The 18,407-nt window shown below is 30.2% G+C and overlaps 2 long non-coding RNA genes across 2 annotated transcripts; both read left to right on the forward strand.

Annotated features, from left to right (window-relative positions):
• Positions 1–1,106: 1,106 nt before the first annotated feature.
• LOC134277375 (uncharacterized) lies at positions 1,107–5,092 on the forward strand. The gene is made up of 3 exons (XR_009994232.1): positions 1,107–1,160; positions 4,771–4,877; positions 5,042–5,092. It is a non-coding gene; the product is annotated as an uncharacterized LOC134277375 (long non-coding RNA).
• A 326-nt stretch (positions 5,093–5,418) lies between these two features.
• On the forward strand, positions 5,419–6,356 carry LOC134277377 (uncharacterized). The gene is made up of 3 exons (XR_009994233.1): positions 5,419–5,652; positions 5,761–5,865; positions 6,243–6,356. It is a non-coding gene; the product is annotated as an uncharacterized LOC134277377 (long non-coding RNA).
• Positions 6,357–18,407: the final 12,051 nt, after the last annotated feature.

Consider the following 18,407-nt stretch of genomic DNA (forward strand, 5'->3'; position numbering starts at 1 on the left):
TGACGTTATATGTGTACATCAAGTTACTAGAGAATTGATCATGTCATGCAAAGAGAATTTGGCTAAGACGGCATGTACTAAGATACGCTAAATAGATTTTAAAAGCAAATATAATGAATACTGTGAAATTTATATAGTGTTAAGTTAATTAAACAGGTATGCTGATATATTTTCATTGATTCTCTTTCGAAGATAGTCAGCTATATACGTATCCCGGTCGGCCTTTCCTCTGCCACTTGTGACAACAATAAGGCAACAGAAGAGTAATTAGCTGCATACATCAAAATATAAGATTAAGTGTGGATTCATTAATTTTTGTTGGCATCAAAAAAAGACGTTTCCGAGGATACATAAATTCGTGGACAAAAGAATTGACAATACAAATTAATAAGAAATTTCTTTATTCAATGAATATTTTAATTTGTGGAGCTGCTCAACAACGAAATCATCGAAAATTGGTGCTCAACGAATATTAATGAAACCACAGTATACAGTTCTTAAGCTTGCCTTCTAAAATACTTGGAAAGGGCTGCTAGAATCCCGAGTAAAGTTTTACGAAAAATCTCGGTTTATATGTATCAAATTAAAATCATCGGGTAAGGTTTCGTGCAAAATTGTGGAATATTTATTAAACTGATCGAACAGTGGGATTCTAGTATCACAGTATATGATTAAGGCAAAATATATGTTAATAATAAATAATACTTTATAATAGTTTACGTTTATCAACAGTTATGGAAAATTATCGAACTTACATTAATTTTACATTAATTTTCTTTAAAAAGTCTGAATGACCCTAGAAATGAGAATGTCCCTAGAAATGAGTTTTATGCTTCCTTAACATATCTGCGTTAACAGAATTTGACAAATTTTATATATACATAGCTTTTAGACTTTTGTAAGATGTAAATTCTTTTTTTAGGAAACCTGAATGGTTGCTATAACATTAGAATAAGAAGAGTGTCGTTCGTTCCTTTATGCAAAGGTTTAACCTTTAACGTATCAGTAAAGTTTTATAAAATATTTTTAGTCTATTGATTGATTAGATTTTTTCTTCAACTAATTTTGAATTAATTTTACATGACTACAATTTATTTCAAATATCTAGGATGTATAAATGGGGCATTTCATACAACTTCAAGAAAGATAAGTATCTCCAGGTAAAACATTGACGGTAACTACTTATATGAAGACATGTACATCGATAAGTGATTAGTTTTCTAGTGTGAGCCAAAATGCAAATAACCAGTGTTACAACGCACTTTGAAAAATTACGCACTTTGAAAATTTTTTTCAAAGTGCGTTAAATTTTGGATCAACTCAATGTTTACGCACTTTGAAATAAAATTTATTTTCAAAGTGCGTTCATATCGACCATATTAACGCAGTTTGAAAAAAAAAATGTGTATGTAAACCTTTGGTATGATAAATAATTGAACCTGTATGATAACTTTCCGGTGATAGGTCACTTTGGGATTTGAAAGTGAGAGATTTTGATTTTTCCATACTTTGAGAATTCTCTTTCTCACTTTAATGTTTTACTGTACTTATTTTTTCCAGTTTACATGCATTTTATGTCAACTTAAAGAACTATATGCGGTATATTGCATATGTTTGCCCCCACAAAAGTCAAATTTTGAAAACTTCCTGAAATGTGCTGAATTCAATAAATTGTACGAGAAATATAAGTTAACAGAAAATATTATAGTTCCAGAGTAGTGTATTCACAATTTCTGTTTTTATGACGTCACAAACTAGTCCGATTTTATATCCTTTTTCAGAAAGAGGACAAAATGGACAAAATTTCAACAATTTAAGCTTTAGAATTTATAGAGCGCATGTGTGTTCAGGAACAATATTGACATATTTCATTGATATTATCATTCTACACATTATATCAAAATATTAATCCTGAACACACATGCGCTCGGTGACTTTTATTTAAAATATCGACGAAATATGTACATTTTTCTGCAAAATTCATAAAAAACTGAAATTTACGTCATATTTGTGACGTCATTACGTACATATGACGTCATTACTTATGAAATTATTCAGTGCTTTGAAGTCAGCATATACTCCCCTGTTTAAGGACTTAATTAAATATTACTCCATCAAAGTTTGATTTTGGGGGGCAAATGTTGGTTAATACCGCATATAGTTCTTTATTGGAAGTTTTCAACATCATACCAGTTAAATAAATACATATATTTGGGTGTAGCGTAGGCATTGTTTACTAGGGGGGGGGGGGGGTAGGCTCACAAATGCCTTGCAAATATATACATAATACAGGTACTGAAAATTGGGGCTAACCTTGGGGTGGATTTTTCAATTTGCTACCGACGGCTATGTACAATGTATACAAAAAAGAGTGGGCTGAGAGACCTTCTATTCTCAGTCGTCTTCTCTTCCCAAAGAAGTTAAGAGAAATTAAAAAGAAGTTTTACGAATAATATAATTATTACAAATTAATTCTGTTTATTACTAAAATTTAAGGTAGGTCGCGGGTTTACTGCATAAAAATTCTTACGAGAAAACATATCCTGAAAATTTGATATAATGTTCCTTGGAATTCACAGCGTATTATCTGCAATTTTTATTAAATTTGCCTACGTAGTTTTAATGCTATAGTACTGTAAACGCGGTATTGTTTTTAGTACATTTTTACGCTTTACTATTGAAATGTATGGGAAAATGACGTTTTAAGCCAATTTTGTGAAAATAGTTTCTATTAAAAAGATTGAATAACTTTTTAAAGACGTAGACGAATTAGTCAGGAATTTCAAAATGTGAAGATGAGGTAAAAGCAAAACTATTAATGTAAAAAAATCAATATGTCTTCTCGCTAGATTTTTTGCTAAATAATTGCAAAGTTATCTTTTATACTGCTAAAATGTTGCGTTTATGGCGTTATTTATATCTACAACGTCATTTTTTTGTACGCAGTCACGTTTACGGTACGAGTATAAAAATCTTGACTTTTAGAATATGCCAGATTTAAAAGGTGACATAGACACAAAATTAAGTTTTATTCATCATTTAATTTATAGCGGAGACATATTAGTATGACCAGCAACTTATTTTCACTAGTATTGTGAAATTCATATTCTGAACACAAAGTCAGAATGAACGGTATAAACATTCCTCGTGCACGAGAATTAACGTACAGCGACAACAACGCGAATGATAAAATATACATTACTACCTGTATTTTTAAGAAATCCATGGTCGACAGGATTTCAGGCATAACGCAAAAGTCCGATGACTTTATTCAAAAACTGTAAGAAAACATCCCGATACTGAGAATATAAGCGGCCGGGGGGGGGGGTGTTACCTGCAATGCTCTTTCTGTATTAGTCGCAAGCTGTAGTATATGGCCCCAAATCTTAAACATTTGCATTTGTTAATTTGTTTTAATTTCAAATTTCAATACACAAAATGTAAAACACTTGCATTTAGCTTTTACACTTTCAGCTTTTGTCATATAAAAGAATATATAGAAAAATGATACTTATTTATAAATTGTTTACAGTGTCTTATAGATCTTAAAGTCCAGGTGTTTGTACATGTACATGTATAAATTTGATTTTTAAATGCATGTAACAATTTATTAGCCAGCAAAGGGCGAGTACATGAGATTTAAATACATAAGAACACAATGATATTGATAATGATAATAATAAAACAAAATAAATAAATAAAAACAAAACCAAAAAAAAACCCAGGAAAATGCATGAAATTAAAATTTAAGACGTTTTTTTTTGTGATTATGATTTCCATTCTAAAAAGTATACGCATATTTTCGCCCAGGCTCTGATTTGCAGTCATGATGCAATACGCATGCTTCCCTGACTTTTCCGCTAAGCAATTTTTATTCATGATAACTTTCTTTCTGCATACCATAACTTTTACGCTGATTTTTTCTGATTGACTATTAGCAGTTTAGTTACACTAACAATATATATTATTCCTTTCATTTGGTGTTGTATTTAATTAGTCCTAAGACATTACATATAATCACATCAGAATTCAGACTCAAATCTAATGATGCATATAAAACAAGTAAGAGGTTTTAAAAGTACAAGAACATGCACTTTGTATATTAATCTACTTGATTCGTACAGACTTGAAGTCATTTGCAGAGAATTTAGCGGGAAACAACGTAACGTTGCCTTTGTGACGTAACCGACGTCATAATCAAATGTGCACAAAACAACCGCTCGAATCGTCAAATTTGTGTACCAAAACTGATGACAAAAGCAAACCCGCGACCTACCTTAAGTCTAGAATTCATTATTTGATACATACTTTTTTCAAAGTGCGTTAAATGTCCCTATGGTAAAAATGTTTATGTACATTCTTAACGCACTTTGAAATTTTTTCCAAAGTGCGTTGAGTGTGTCCTAAATTTAACGCACATCGATTTTTTTCTTTTCAAAGTGCGTTAATTTTGTCCAAATTTAAACGCAATTTGAAATTTTTTCAATGTACGTAATTTTTTAGTGCGTTGCGACAAACCAGGAAAAAAACCCACAAAACAGCAGTCAATTATGAAAAACAATGGTTTCATGTCTAACATTATAAAAGCCAAAACTTATATTTTTCTATTTACATGCACATCAAGACCTCCAGTATTCCTCACTACAGTGAATATTCCATTCATGTTGCACACTTGTACACTTAAATACATGTATAAAGTGGTTTTGATTTTCCACAGCTTCGCTACACATTTTACATAGGTCACTCATAACATCACAGTTGAATTTTCAGAATTAATTTTGGATGAATTACTTGTCAATGGTTTGCAAAACAACTGCTTGATTTGGTTCAAATTATTATCCCCTTGCTGTTTATGTCAAGAGGATCTTTCTTGTCAGGTAATATACACTTGCTGAAAAAAAAATATCTAAAGGTTTCTTACCTGTTTAATCTTTCAATTAACCTGTTGTTGAATAGAATGTGTTTCGGTTATAAATGAAATGTTTTACAAATAGATAATATAACCTTATAGAACGGTATAGTGTTTTATGCTTTTTTGAAGGCTCCAAGCAAAGAAAAAAAATTGGATTTTGTCGTATCATTTTTATATTTGTACGTATAGGTGTGATTTTACTAATACAACCCTTCCTCCTTTTATTTACAAAATACTTGGTATTCATATAGTACATTCTATTTCTAAATTTTAAATTTTAATGCATTATTTTTCTCACTATGGTCTTACATAAATATAATTCATTACGGGGATCAATTTCCATATCTAGAGGATTTAATAAAATTATTATAAAGTGTTGGTAGATTAATGAATTATCGAAACACACCATTAATCAAAATTTTGTTTTAAGGAAGAAAATGTTTGGTTTGCATTGGCATATAAGTTAAGTGGAGCATTTTTGGTTTTAAAGGAGTTACATGTACGTCTATTAGGAATAGTACGCACTGAAAGAACAAATTGTTCTGCTTCAATTTCTACAATGACGGTTGTTAACGAATGTCCCCAAAGTGAAATTGAATGGAAGGAAAGAGAAAAAGCAAAACGGTGTCAAACAGTCACTTAGGAATGCACTAGCAAAACGAAATTTAAATATCACTGCCTTCAAAACGAATGGAGAAATGCAACAGTTAAAGTTTGTGCTGAAGTTTGGTTTATTAATTGTAATTATTTATAATCCTTTTACCGTAATATTAGTTCTTATTTTCGAGTATATTAAATGTATTAAATATATATTATTTTAACTTTAAAAATCATGAACACTTTTTCAGGTCATTGTGCGGAATATAATACTGGAGCAGGAATAGTGCAAGAGAGACTTGATAGACCCTTTCCAAGTCAAAAACGGTGCAGATACGAATCTAATATCCGTGAATGTAAGATAGATTCACAAAAACTTTATAATTTTTTAAAAATAGAAATGCCTTTAAAATAAAAACCTTTACCTTACATAATGAAAAATTGATGTTTTAAAAAACAAATTGAATTTGCAATAGATATTTGTGTTGCCCGCGCCGTGCAATAGTTAGAGCGTTTGCTCTAGAGTCGTGAAGTAAGGATCTGATTCTTACTTCAAGGGTACGCATCACACTGTGGGACGTGGAGACCGGTCCTTCCGATGTGACCGTATAAATCAATCATATAATCAATCAATCAAAAGACATTCGTTTTTCTTCATGATAAATAGTTATTGGATGTCATAACAATGATGTTTCTTTAATTCATTTATAAATGCTTTTCTTCTGTAATTTAGATGAACATTGCAGAATGCTTAACAAAACAGCTTTACCACCTCATACCGGTATTCAAGGATATAATCAGACAAAAGACAACTTTTTCCTTGAAACCAACTTACAGCAAAACAGGTAAATGAGAAATTCTGAAAACACTCTAGATATATATCCATCTATCTTTTTTTTATTTCTTTCAAGTAAAAATGCAATTTTCAATCAATTGTTGATCTGCTGACAAGAAAATAGAGAATAATTAGATTTCTTGCTGTTGCTTACTTTTACAAAGTACATTAATTTTAAACATGATTTTACCTTGGCGACATTTTACAAAGGTTTTTTTTTATTAACCTTTTTTTACTCAAATGCAATAAGCATCAATTATTATGTTTAGTAACATCAAACAACTAGCAAGCAGTTGCTATTAACATTAAAGGTACCTACGTTTCATTTGATTAATATCTTATTTTTGATTATGCTCACTCGTCAATGATACATGTACCTGATACCAACTCTTATGTCTTGAAGGTCGGTATTTGTTCTGCTGTAATTTTGTATTATTAATGGTTTTTTTCAAATTTTGTAACATCTAATGGACTTTTGATTATGAGTATTGTATTTTTCTGTAGATATTGCATTCCACTATTTTCCCACTTTAACAAAAGAATTATTTCTATTTTTGTTTGTTAGTTATTGTTTTGTTTTTTTTTCTTTTAAAAAAGACGTTTATGATTATCAAAAAAGGAAGAATTGATATAATTGATACAAATAATAAAATCCCTTCTTCATTTTTTTAAAAAGAAAAGACTACTAAGATAAAGGAAGATGGTCCCGCTGACAAAAGAGATGTTGCAATAGATTCAATAACAGTTTTCGTTGGTCTGGTTGTCTGTATTTTACTCCCTATATGTATCTACAAACGAAGACAGAATCAAAGGTACTGGCTTTCGACGTTAAGTTTAATTATTTCTATTTATGAACTCTCCCTCTTTCTCTCCCTCAATACTGTAGTGTTGTACATCTATTATAAGAAAATATTAATGATGCCTGCTTTTCTGCTTTTATCGAATGAATAAATAACGAAATGATTTTAATATAATAAACGGAATCACGTAAACACCTAATTTTTTCAACAATTTAGTGTATATATTTAATGTTTTTATCATATTTTTTAAGTCACGACAACCAGGATCAACAAAAAAAAAGAGGAGGAAGGGAACATGCTTTGAAAAAACAGAGACAAGTGCAAAAAATAGTAGTCATATTTAGTCTTAATTGTATTACTTCATGAATATGCATAAATTTCAAATTATATATATATCACCATGCATTGTATTTTAACATATGCCTGTTAACTAATTTCTCATTTTTGCCTGTTTTTGTTGTTAAACCACCAAATTTAGAAGCCACTAATTTCCAGAGGAAACAAGCAAATAATGAGGACGGTTTTTGATTAGCATTCAGGAATCTGGGCGTACTTACATGTAAAAGGTGAAAATTAAATTAACATGTCAAATGAAATTTTATTTTTTTTAAATTAATCGTGTTCCTGTGAAATGGAAAAGGAAATATTTTCCCGAAAATGAATTTTTATTTGTTAAAAAAAAATAACTTGAAAATCGGCTAGATCAGACATTTGGTACAAAATGAAACATTTTACTATTGATAGATGACGTGGCGGTGGTGCCTGTCTTTGCCTTAGACAGTCTTTTATCTTTATGCCATTGTTAATAATAGTTTACATTAAATCAGCTGCTTTGGTAAATTATTTCCGGAGAACTTGTTTTTAATGCTTCCTTAACATACCTGCGTTTACATATATTGTATTTTTTTCCGACTAACCAATTACATGTTTTCTTTCCTGTTGCCATCTTTCCGACAGACAAATCGGTCTAATCGATTTCTTATAATTATATTGTACGTATATATATATATACTAGTATATATATATATATATATATATATATATATATATATATATATATATATATATATATATATATATATATATATATATATATATATATATATATATATATGTTGGGACGATTTTACAAATCCTCTCAACTGGTGGGCTTTTTTACCCCACCTGCTGCCACTAGTCGATTTTTGTGTAAATACACTTATCTGATACTTTTTGATACATGCTTTATAGATATTCATTATGTTATGCATTTTTGTGGATATCAAGCAGATATTTCGTTTCTTGTAATTTTTGTATTATTCTACTCTTTTGATTTTATATGTGATATGTTTGCGGATTACTGATGTTCCTTTGCATTGACAAATCCCTCCTTTGCGATACTGTAACTTCATTTGCAAATTTACATTGTAGCATCCATTTTGATACAATGGAACTGTATTAACAATTTTATAATGTTTAATCCATTTTTGTATAAGGAAACTGTAATTTGCATATCAACATTTTGAAATCCATTTTGTTATACTGGAATTATTTTTAAAAAAGTTTGTACAAGTTTATGATTTTATTTGATCAAAATTTTATTATATTTTGATCAATAAACTTTTTTCAACATACCTGTGAGTTTGTCTAATTTTGATTTTGTAGGTAGGGAAGGAGGAGGCATAAATGCAATTTATATGTATAAATGATTTTATGCAGACGAGTGTACTGATAAGTCTTTTATATGTTTTATTTCATGAAATACTGAACCTTTAGGAGACCTCATGTAAATATTACCCATGGGGAGCCCCTTAATCATGATATCTCCGTATGCGCATTTTGATTGGTTGAAAGATAGCGTCTCCTTTGTAGCATCAATTTACCAAGAAGTACAATCTGATTTGTTTTGAATTTCCCTCCCACCTCCCTTTCACATTTTTGATTTTCAGTTTATTTTATATCTTCTTGTCTTTAGTCATTGTAGTTTTACATGTTTTGTTTTTCTTTTAGATTCTAGTCAATTTTAGGTGGGGCTGGCTTTTTTACCCCACCTGCTGCCACTAGTCGATTTTTGTGTAAATACACTTATCTGATACTTTTTGATACATGCTTTATAGATATTCATTATGTTATGCATTTTTGTGGATATCAAGCAGATATTTCGTTTCTTGTAATTTTTGTATTATTCTACTCTTTTGATTTTATATGTGATATGTTTGCGGATTACTGATGTTCCTTTGCATTGACAAATCCCTCCTTTGCGATACTGTAACTTCATTTGCAAATTTACATTGTAGCATCCATTTTGATACAATGGAACTGTATTAACAATTTTATAATGTTTAATCCATTTTTGTATAAGGAAACTGTAATTTGCATATCAACATTTTGAAATCCATTTTGTTATACTGGAATTAATTTAAAAAGTTTGTACAAGTTTATGATTTAATTTGATCAAAATATTATTATATTTTGATCAATAAACTTTTTTCAACACACATGTGAGTTTGTCTAATTTTGATTTTGTAGGTAGGGAAAGAGGAGGCATAAAAATATATATATATATATATATATATATATATATATATATATATATATATATATATATATATATATATATATATATATATATATATATATATATATATATATATATATATATAAGAGCCATAGCTCCTAATAGCCAACGGCAAATGGGACCAGGGGCTGAAAAACAGACTCTAAAGGCAATTGTCCATGGGCAAGTACATGGTCAAAAGTCACTTGTCCTACCTGAATTTTTGCTTGCCCTGACATAAACTAATACTGTTTTCATATATTTTATTTCAAAACAAGAGTTAGACAAATACTGCAAGATCGTGCAAGCCCCTTTGCCCAGATTTAAATTTATATGGGTTACGTATTGAATTAATTTTGATAAGTCACTTGCCCACGGGCAAGTGGTTGATAAAATTTCACTTGCCCACCCCTAAAATTCACTAGCCCCGGGCGTCGGGCAATGGGATTTGTCATACCCTGCTGGGAGAGATGGGCTAGCTTCCTTCTTGAGCCTTAACTGGATGTCATAGCTGCGCCACGCCGAGTGTCTTTACTCTACTTGCCCCTAACCTAATAGTATGAATATATTTGAACAAGTAAACTTTGCTCTTGGTATGCGTCAATGAGAAAACATCTGTCCATGCTTGAATGTCGTCAATTACCTTTTGCTTTAGTTTTGAGGCCAGGGTGAGGCTACCCTCTTTCATGGAAAAATGAAAACAGGATGGCACATAATACAAGTCCAGGACCGGAATGATACCTCCCTTAATGACACTGTCATAAATGGATTTAACCTTCAGTGATTAAATCACAGTAATAGCAATTATCTGTACTGTCTTGTTTCAGGACGATTGATTTAATTTTATGCTTATGTTCATAATTAATCATAATTAAAACAACTAAATAAATATTGATGACCAAAAAAAAAATCAAAATACCCAGAAGAATTAGTATTGCCAAAATCTGTTGATAATATTAAATCATTAGAAATTGTATGAGGAAAACCTTTTATACTTTGATGTTTAGTTTCACTTCCTCTTGTAGTATCTATTTCCTTAATTAATTTTTAATTGATTTGCTGCCACATTCATATATTTTTTTCATAGATCCTCCTGCAAGAGTTTTAAAGGATGATGCTACACATAAACACATGAACACAAATAATTTTATTCATTATTCGATTTGGCTTTTGCAATAATTTGTGGATTTCTTACATTTATTCATATTTCCATTTATTTTCATTCAAAATGTATCTGAAACTAGCCTAGACACAAAGATGTAGTTGTTGAATTTCAAAATAATGGAATTGCTTGAGAAGATATACTTAAACTTTAAACAATCAAATGAAACTTAATTATTAAAGTTTGTTTCACAGTGCTGTTAATGTCTGTTTTGAAAGAACATTTATTGGTGAATATGAAGAATACAAAATCTTTTCAAATGGAAGAATGGAAGGGAACCAACTAGGATTTTATTATGTGAAAACTAAGCGAAACTCTTCATTTTTATTCCATATAAATAACTTGCATAAACGTCATTGTATATGCCAAGTTTGGGGAAAATCTACCGTCCATGTATTCTTAAGGCACTGTCTCAAAATACAAATACATTAACTATAGGTTTATAAAGGAAACTGTCAATTTTTAGCCCTAGAAAGCAAATTATACAAATACTACAATAGACATTTTGTTCAAAGATATGATAACTATGATATATGACAAGTAATACTGTATTGTGTTTTATATGAAAGGAACACAAAATTCTACCGTCTTGATTCCAGACAGGGTATCTCAAAATGCCAAAAATAAACGAATTTTCCTTTTTTATAGAGTACCACGAAATACGACCGTCACAAATGATTAATATGAAAACATAATAAATATAATAGAGAGATTCTCAAATTTCTTTTTTTTTTATTTCAAGAGCATATGTTTATTACATTTTTCTTTAATAACATTTTACTACCCCTCTCCGTAAGAGTGCTAGTTTATCATATTGTTAAAAAAACACTTGAAAGTCAACCAACCTCCAACCTCAGTTGAAAAATCGGTTATATAAAATTTTAATTACATTTTTAAACCTTTCATTTCTATTGTATAATTTTATTAATTATAAGTGAAATAATTTGCTTTAAAATAGTAATTGCGCTTCATTTTACTACGATGCGCGAAATATTCCCCAATGACAACCCCAGTCGGCCACCTTAAATGCTTTATTGCTGTGTTGTGCATCTTAATGACACACAATTTCAAGTTTCAGAACCGATGTTTTGATTGAATTTTGATGCTTGAATTACTTGTATATAGATTTAAGCAATATGAAAATAAAGACATGTAAACCATATGCATGCATTTTTCAAAATTAGAAAAAAATATCTTTCTTTTAATCAGGTCTGAAAAAAGGATGTTTTCTCTTATATAAAAAATACAATCGAAGTAAAGGGTGTTAAGGAAGATCAGAGTTTTCTTTTATTTTCAGAAAGAAATAGGATGAGAAGATATTTACAATTTGTGATATTTCGTCTTGCTACTAATAAGGTTTTCACTCTTCTTTTTGTTGAATCAATAAGAAGAGGGCTGGTATTAAAACCGATAATGTCTGTTCAGAAAAATTAGGGATTACGCATATTTGTGACAAATATTAAGCACACAGCTAAATATATCCTTTCAAATATTATGCAAAAATTTTCAAATCTAAGAAAAATTTCAAAAAGACAAACCTATTCTTTTGAAAAGTGATCTATCGTTCTTAATACTACACTCGTCAGCTTGTCTGATGCAAGATAAGCTATGAAGAAACAATCGTGAATTATCCTTTATTTTCACTCAAAATGACCAGCATTTCTCTCAATTGGGTGCTTTAACGATGTTACATATATTTTCATATGGAAGAAAAATCCTTTTAGAAAAGATTTGATATAAATCTAAAGCACACGCTTGTGACTTTGTCAGACATGAAAATTCATCTCTTTAGTTAAGCGCAACCTTGAAATTTTTTAAAATCATATCATCCTGGAACGAACTTTCTTAACACCCCTTAGTTACTAAACACAATATAACAAACTACATAGGCAATTTAGCCACATATGATCCACATATGCATTGCCTTTCATATGAAGATCATATGTGGATCATATGAGAATCATATGTATATACAATCATATGAGAATCATATGTGGCCAATCATATGAGAATCATATGATCATACATATGTGAATCATATGAAGTAATATACATATGATTCTCATATGAAAGATCCTGCATATGAGAATCATATGAATATTCTGACAATAATCATATGAGAATCATATGAAACTGAACATATGAGAATCATATGAAACAATTTTCACTAATTGGTCCTTGTTATACTCAGGTAAGATTCATACGAATGTTTTGACTGTGATCATATGAGAATCATATGAAACGGTGATCATATGAGAATCATATGAAACAGTGTTCACTTATCTTTCCTTGTTATACTGAAGTAAAATTGCAATTTCAATTATATATATCAAAAGATGAATTTAAATGTACATTAATTCAAAAGAATTTGTTAATAATTAATTATATGTAAAGTTCTACTTTGTTTACAACCCCCCCCCCCTTTCCTTCTAAAAAAAAGAACCTTTTTTTCTGTTATAATGCATTTCCCAGACAAAATAGATAAAGAATAAATTAATTTGCTTTTCATTTTAAATCTTTTGGGTTTGGCTAAGTAAAATTAAAATAATTCCGTATTTTTCTCCGGGCCGGTTTTGTCTTTTATCGGATGAAAATATACGTCAATTTTGACGTCACTGCTTCAGCAGACGTGTTGGGTGTTTGGAAAAGGCAAGTGATCTCCTAACAATTATATTTTAAAGACTTTTGATTCATATTGTTTAAATATAATTTCATTATTGTTACAGGTGCGTATGAACGCTCTATCGATATATACTCTTATCACTTGCATCATGCATGTAATTGTTAAATCAATGCATTTCGTAAACCTAACGTTCGTGATCTGTAAGTAAGTTTGGATAAAATTTGTTTCTAAATGAATGTAAACATTACATGTTAGGCTAAAGGCATTACTACTTTTTAAAACTTGAATTTGTTTTCGTTTTGTTACGTACTGGCATGAAAGTGAAAGTAGAAACCTTGTTTGTTGTTATGTATGTTGAGATCGTTATCAAGTCCGGATTCCTTCTTAAACTTAATGACAAATGTTTGTTATTATGGCCTATAGATGCATTCGGCAACTTGAGTTCAGTGTCACAGTGCTGTTTTTTTTTCAGTCCAAAGAGCCCGAAGCTGATAAGACTGGCGATTGATCGTGAAGTTGATTCGACAGACGATTGCATCAATGAAGGTAAAAATAAATACTTGAAATAAAAAATCAAAGTATCTGTAAAATCTCTTTATGACAAAATATTTCTTGATAATTTCTTTTTGTTCTTTTATAATTCTACATTGTTTGCATGGCTTCATCAAAAATAAATTCAACTCAACTCAATACTCTAGAAATTTTATTCTACATTATAATTTTAATCCAGTGCACTTAAAATATGCAAAGTATGAACAGATTTTGCTGGCTGTAAAGGCTATGAAACTATATAGTATACAATAAATTTGTGGGGAAAGGGGGGATAAATTGGATTTTTGAATTTCAACTAAAAATTTATAACAGTGACATCCAACTTTAAAGGTATGAATACATGTGCATGTGTGTTGAAAGAACATCAGCTAGCTTATCCATTGAATATTTACATCTATGTATTCATTTACTGACAATTATTTTTTCCCCCAAACACTAGTGAGTGGTGTGCGTGCCTATAGTTTCGGGTTAAATGTTAGATATATTTAAGACTATAGAGAACCTACAAACTTGTACTCTCTCATTTTGATAGTTTAAGTTTTAATTAAATGTATTCTTAGAAAATATCTACTTTGTGAGACTGTTAGTATTTGTCTTACAGGTTCAATATACAGTCAGCCTCTCGTAAGATAAAGAACAAATCCCAAGATCCAAGGCTTGCTTCAAAGTTAAGGTAACTACACACTGTTAAATAAACTTTGTTATAGTCTTCCCAAAAGTTTGGGATATCTTGGAATCACAATGTCTGTTTTTCTGCCTGTCTACTTGTCTGTAGTATTTTTTGTCCAAAAATAATATACATGTATCTGTATCAGAATTTTCTTAATTTTTTGACAATCTGAATATATACTGTTTGAACATTCCAAATTTAATTGTCAAAATAACACAAAAAAAAAAATGCTTTTTATGATTTTATTATGAAGCATATCTTTCAATAGTGTAATTGTTTTGCAAATTACATCATAGGATTCCTCAAAACTCCTAGTATAACATATATAACATTAGTTTTATCTTGTATCATATCTGTGTCACTGAATTGGGCATACATTTGTTTGCTGATTATACTTAAGTAACTTTTATAACTCATAGAATTTAAGAATTATTTTATTTTTACTTTTGAAATTTTTGTAGAGACCATTCTGTGCCACAAAGAAATTGTTCAGGAAAAGGAGAAGTGGTGGATATTCATTTTTTGGTACGGCCGGTACAGTTCAAAGAGATTTTCAAAATGGTCATAGAAGATCAAAGGGAGGACAACTGAAAAAAATGAAAGATACAGAAGGAAAAAGAGCAAGGAAATATATGGAATAATTATGAAATGGGGAGGATGTACACAATCTTGTCTGAATTTGACCTGTGAAGATTTCCCATATTGTATGCTGGAATAATCAATAACTTGATTTTTCATAAAGGACAAGTGCACTTAAGCAATACTTAATGGGCCCTTTTTATGTGCCATTTTACTTCAGAATATATTACCAAATCGTTCTCTATTGGTAATAGTTAGATACTATTGGATATTTGTAATCAAAAAGCATGTTAAGCGCCACTTAAATTGGCATGGGTTTGAAACAATTGAATATTTTGAAAGGCCTATGGATACCCTATAAATCCGGAAAAGTCGTACCGAACCTTCTTTTAGTTTCCTTTATGTAAATCAAGGGAATAGATATTTAAATCGATACTTGAACAATCTGATGGTGGATCATAGTCGGGCGCGTTTGCAGAATGATATTTCTTACGCCAAACCTGTTTTTAAAAATATAGAATGAAGTTGTGTAGTTGCCTGTATCTAAAATGATTAAACTAAGAAACTGGTCTTCTTACATTTGAAAATTTACAATAAAAGTTTCATTGAACATTTGTTGAATTTTAAATTAAAAAGGAGTGTTATAGGTGGCTTTCAATACCTGTTTCATTGTCTTGCATGGAGGTTAAAAGTGTTTGACACTTTATGAACGACACTTAAATCTCCTTTCCCTCCCATGTTCTTAAAAACAAATACATAAAAATATCTCTAAGCGGCACGACTTTGACTTTCTGAAACAAAACCTGCTTATGTTTTACAGTGAGCACTTTTTAGGAATGTTTACCCGGGTAGAACTCACGTGACTATCAGTATTTTAAATAATTTATTCCACACGTGGGTTCAACATGGGTCATACAGGTAAATAGCTCTCATTTGCTATAGGAAAAACATTGTACTTTTTATACATTTTTAATATTTTAAGTACGAGCCTAATCATGTGCAAATTTCATACTTTCTCACAAGTTTTATTAATGTAATATGCGTCTTTTGTCATTCGCACAAGTTTGCACAACGTTAGGCTCATAGTTAACAAAGGCTTTGAAATAAATGACCGTTCTCGATTTACTATAGAAAATCACCAATGTCGGCTGACCCCTACCACATTGTATAGTTATGTTCTTTGTATATTCGTGAATTTCAGCGGTAAAATTTGTTGAATCGTATGGTTTAGATATCAATTAATGATTTGAGATGAAATTTTTTTCTTAATTTGATTGTTTATTTTTTCACATTTTACCGGGGCCCATAAGTGCACTCGTTCTTTACAATAGAGAATACATGACAAATGTTATTGCTGATATTTCAATGTTGCTTTGGACACTTTCATGTCATATGGTATTTTTATACATTACCTAATTATGTTATTCATTTGTACATGTACAGTATACATGTTTAACTACTAAATCATTTTGCTGAAATTTTATAATTTGTACTCATGTTAGAATATGTTTAATACATGTATCGACAAATGCTACTAACTTGTTTGTATATTTTCTTGTTTAGAACGTACACTGTGAAAAATAAGTTATTTCTCTTGATGAAAATAATTTTATCAAAAAAGTTGTGTTTACAAGCATTTTAAGATATTTTAGAATATTTAACCAATGAAGATAGATTATTGTAATGTAATGAATTTTCATCTAAAGCAGAAATATCTGATTTTTAAATGTGTACAAGAATGTGAAAAATATTGAAAAAGAACACACAAGTGTTTAATATGATTTACATATGATGTACTTTTCATATGATTCTCATATGTAAATGGCTTGAAACACACATAAGTGTTTCATTTGATTTACATATGATGCCATTTTCATATGATTCTCATATGTAAATGGCTTGAAACACACTGAAATCATTCATATGAAAATCATATGTAGTTATTTTCATATGATTCACATATGTGGATCATATGTAAATCATATGATTTGCTTCATATGATTCACATATGATGCCCTTTTTCTATGATTCTCATATGAAACCAATCATATGAGAATCATATGATACTCATATGAGAATCATATGTGGCGAAGTTGCCTGTGTACAGCTTACCGAATTGTAAGCTGAAACATATTTTACAAGTTAAAAATTTTCAATGCTTTTGTCCCCTGCTTTCGCGAAAGCGAGGGGACATTAAATCTCATTCATCTGTCCGTCTGTCCGTCTGTCCGTCAGTCTGTCAGTCTGTCAGTCTGTCAGTCTGTCCGTCACAAAAACTTTAACCTTGCCCATAACTTTTGATTTAGTTGAGCTATGACTTTCATATTTCACACGTGTATTCCTTCTGACAAGACCTTTCTTTGGTACCACCAAATTTGACCTTTTGACCTTGACCTTGGAGTTTGATTCACTTTTACACAGAAATTTCAAACTTTTACTTTGGCCACAACTTTTGAATGGAAGGTACTAGGACTTTCATATTTCACAAATGCATTGTTTGTTGCAAGATCTTTTATTGGATACCAACAACCTTGACCTTTTCACCTTGACCTTGGAGATTTACGTACTTATGAAAAAACGTTAACCTTGACCATAAGATTTGAACGGTGAGGACTAAGGCTTTCGTACTTCACATATGTAATCCTTGTGAGAAGACCTTTTATTGGATACCAAGAACTTACACCCTTTGACCTTGACCTTGGAGTTTTAACTACTTTTTAAAAACTTAAACCTTGGTCACAACTTTTAAACAGTAGATATTAGGACTTTCATATTTCACATATGTATTCCTTGTTGCAAGACATTTCATTGGATACTAACAACCTTGACCTTTTGACCTTGACCTTGGAGATTTACATACTTATGAAAAAACTTTAACCTTGACTATAACTTTTGAACGGTGAGGGCTAAGGCTTTCGTACTTCACATATGTAATCTTTTTGAGAAGACCTTTCATTGGATACCAACAACTTTTACCCTTTGACCATGACCTTGGAGTTTTAACTACTTTTAAAAAAAACTTTAACTTTGGTCACAACTTTTGAACGGTAGATACTAGGACTTTTATATTTCACATATGTATTCTTTGTGGCAAATCCTTTCATTGGATATCAACAATTTTGACCTTTTGACCTTGACCTT

The sequence above is a fragment of the Saccostrea cucullata genome, unplaced genomic scaffold (genome assembly GCF_032062105.1).
Source record: "Saccostrea cucullata isolate Sc308-1 unplaced genomic scaffold, CSIRO_AGI_Scuc_v1 ctg360, whole genome shotgun sequence".
In the NCBI taxonomy this organism is placed as follows: domain Eukaryota; kingdom Metazoa; phylum Mollusca; class Bivalvia; order Ostreida; family Ostreidae; genus Saccostrea; species Saccostrea cuccullata.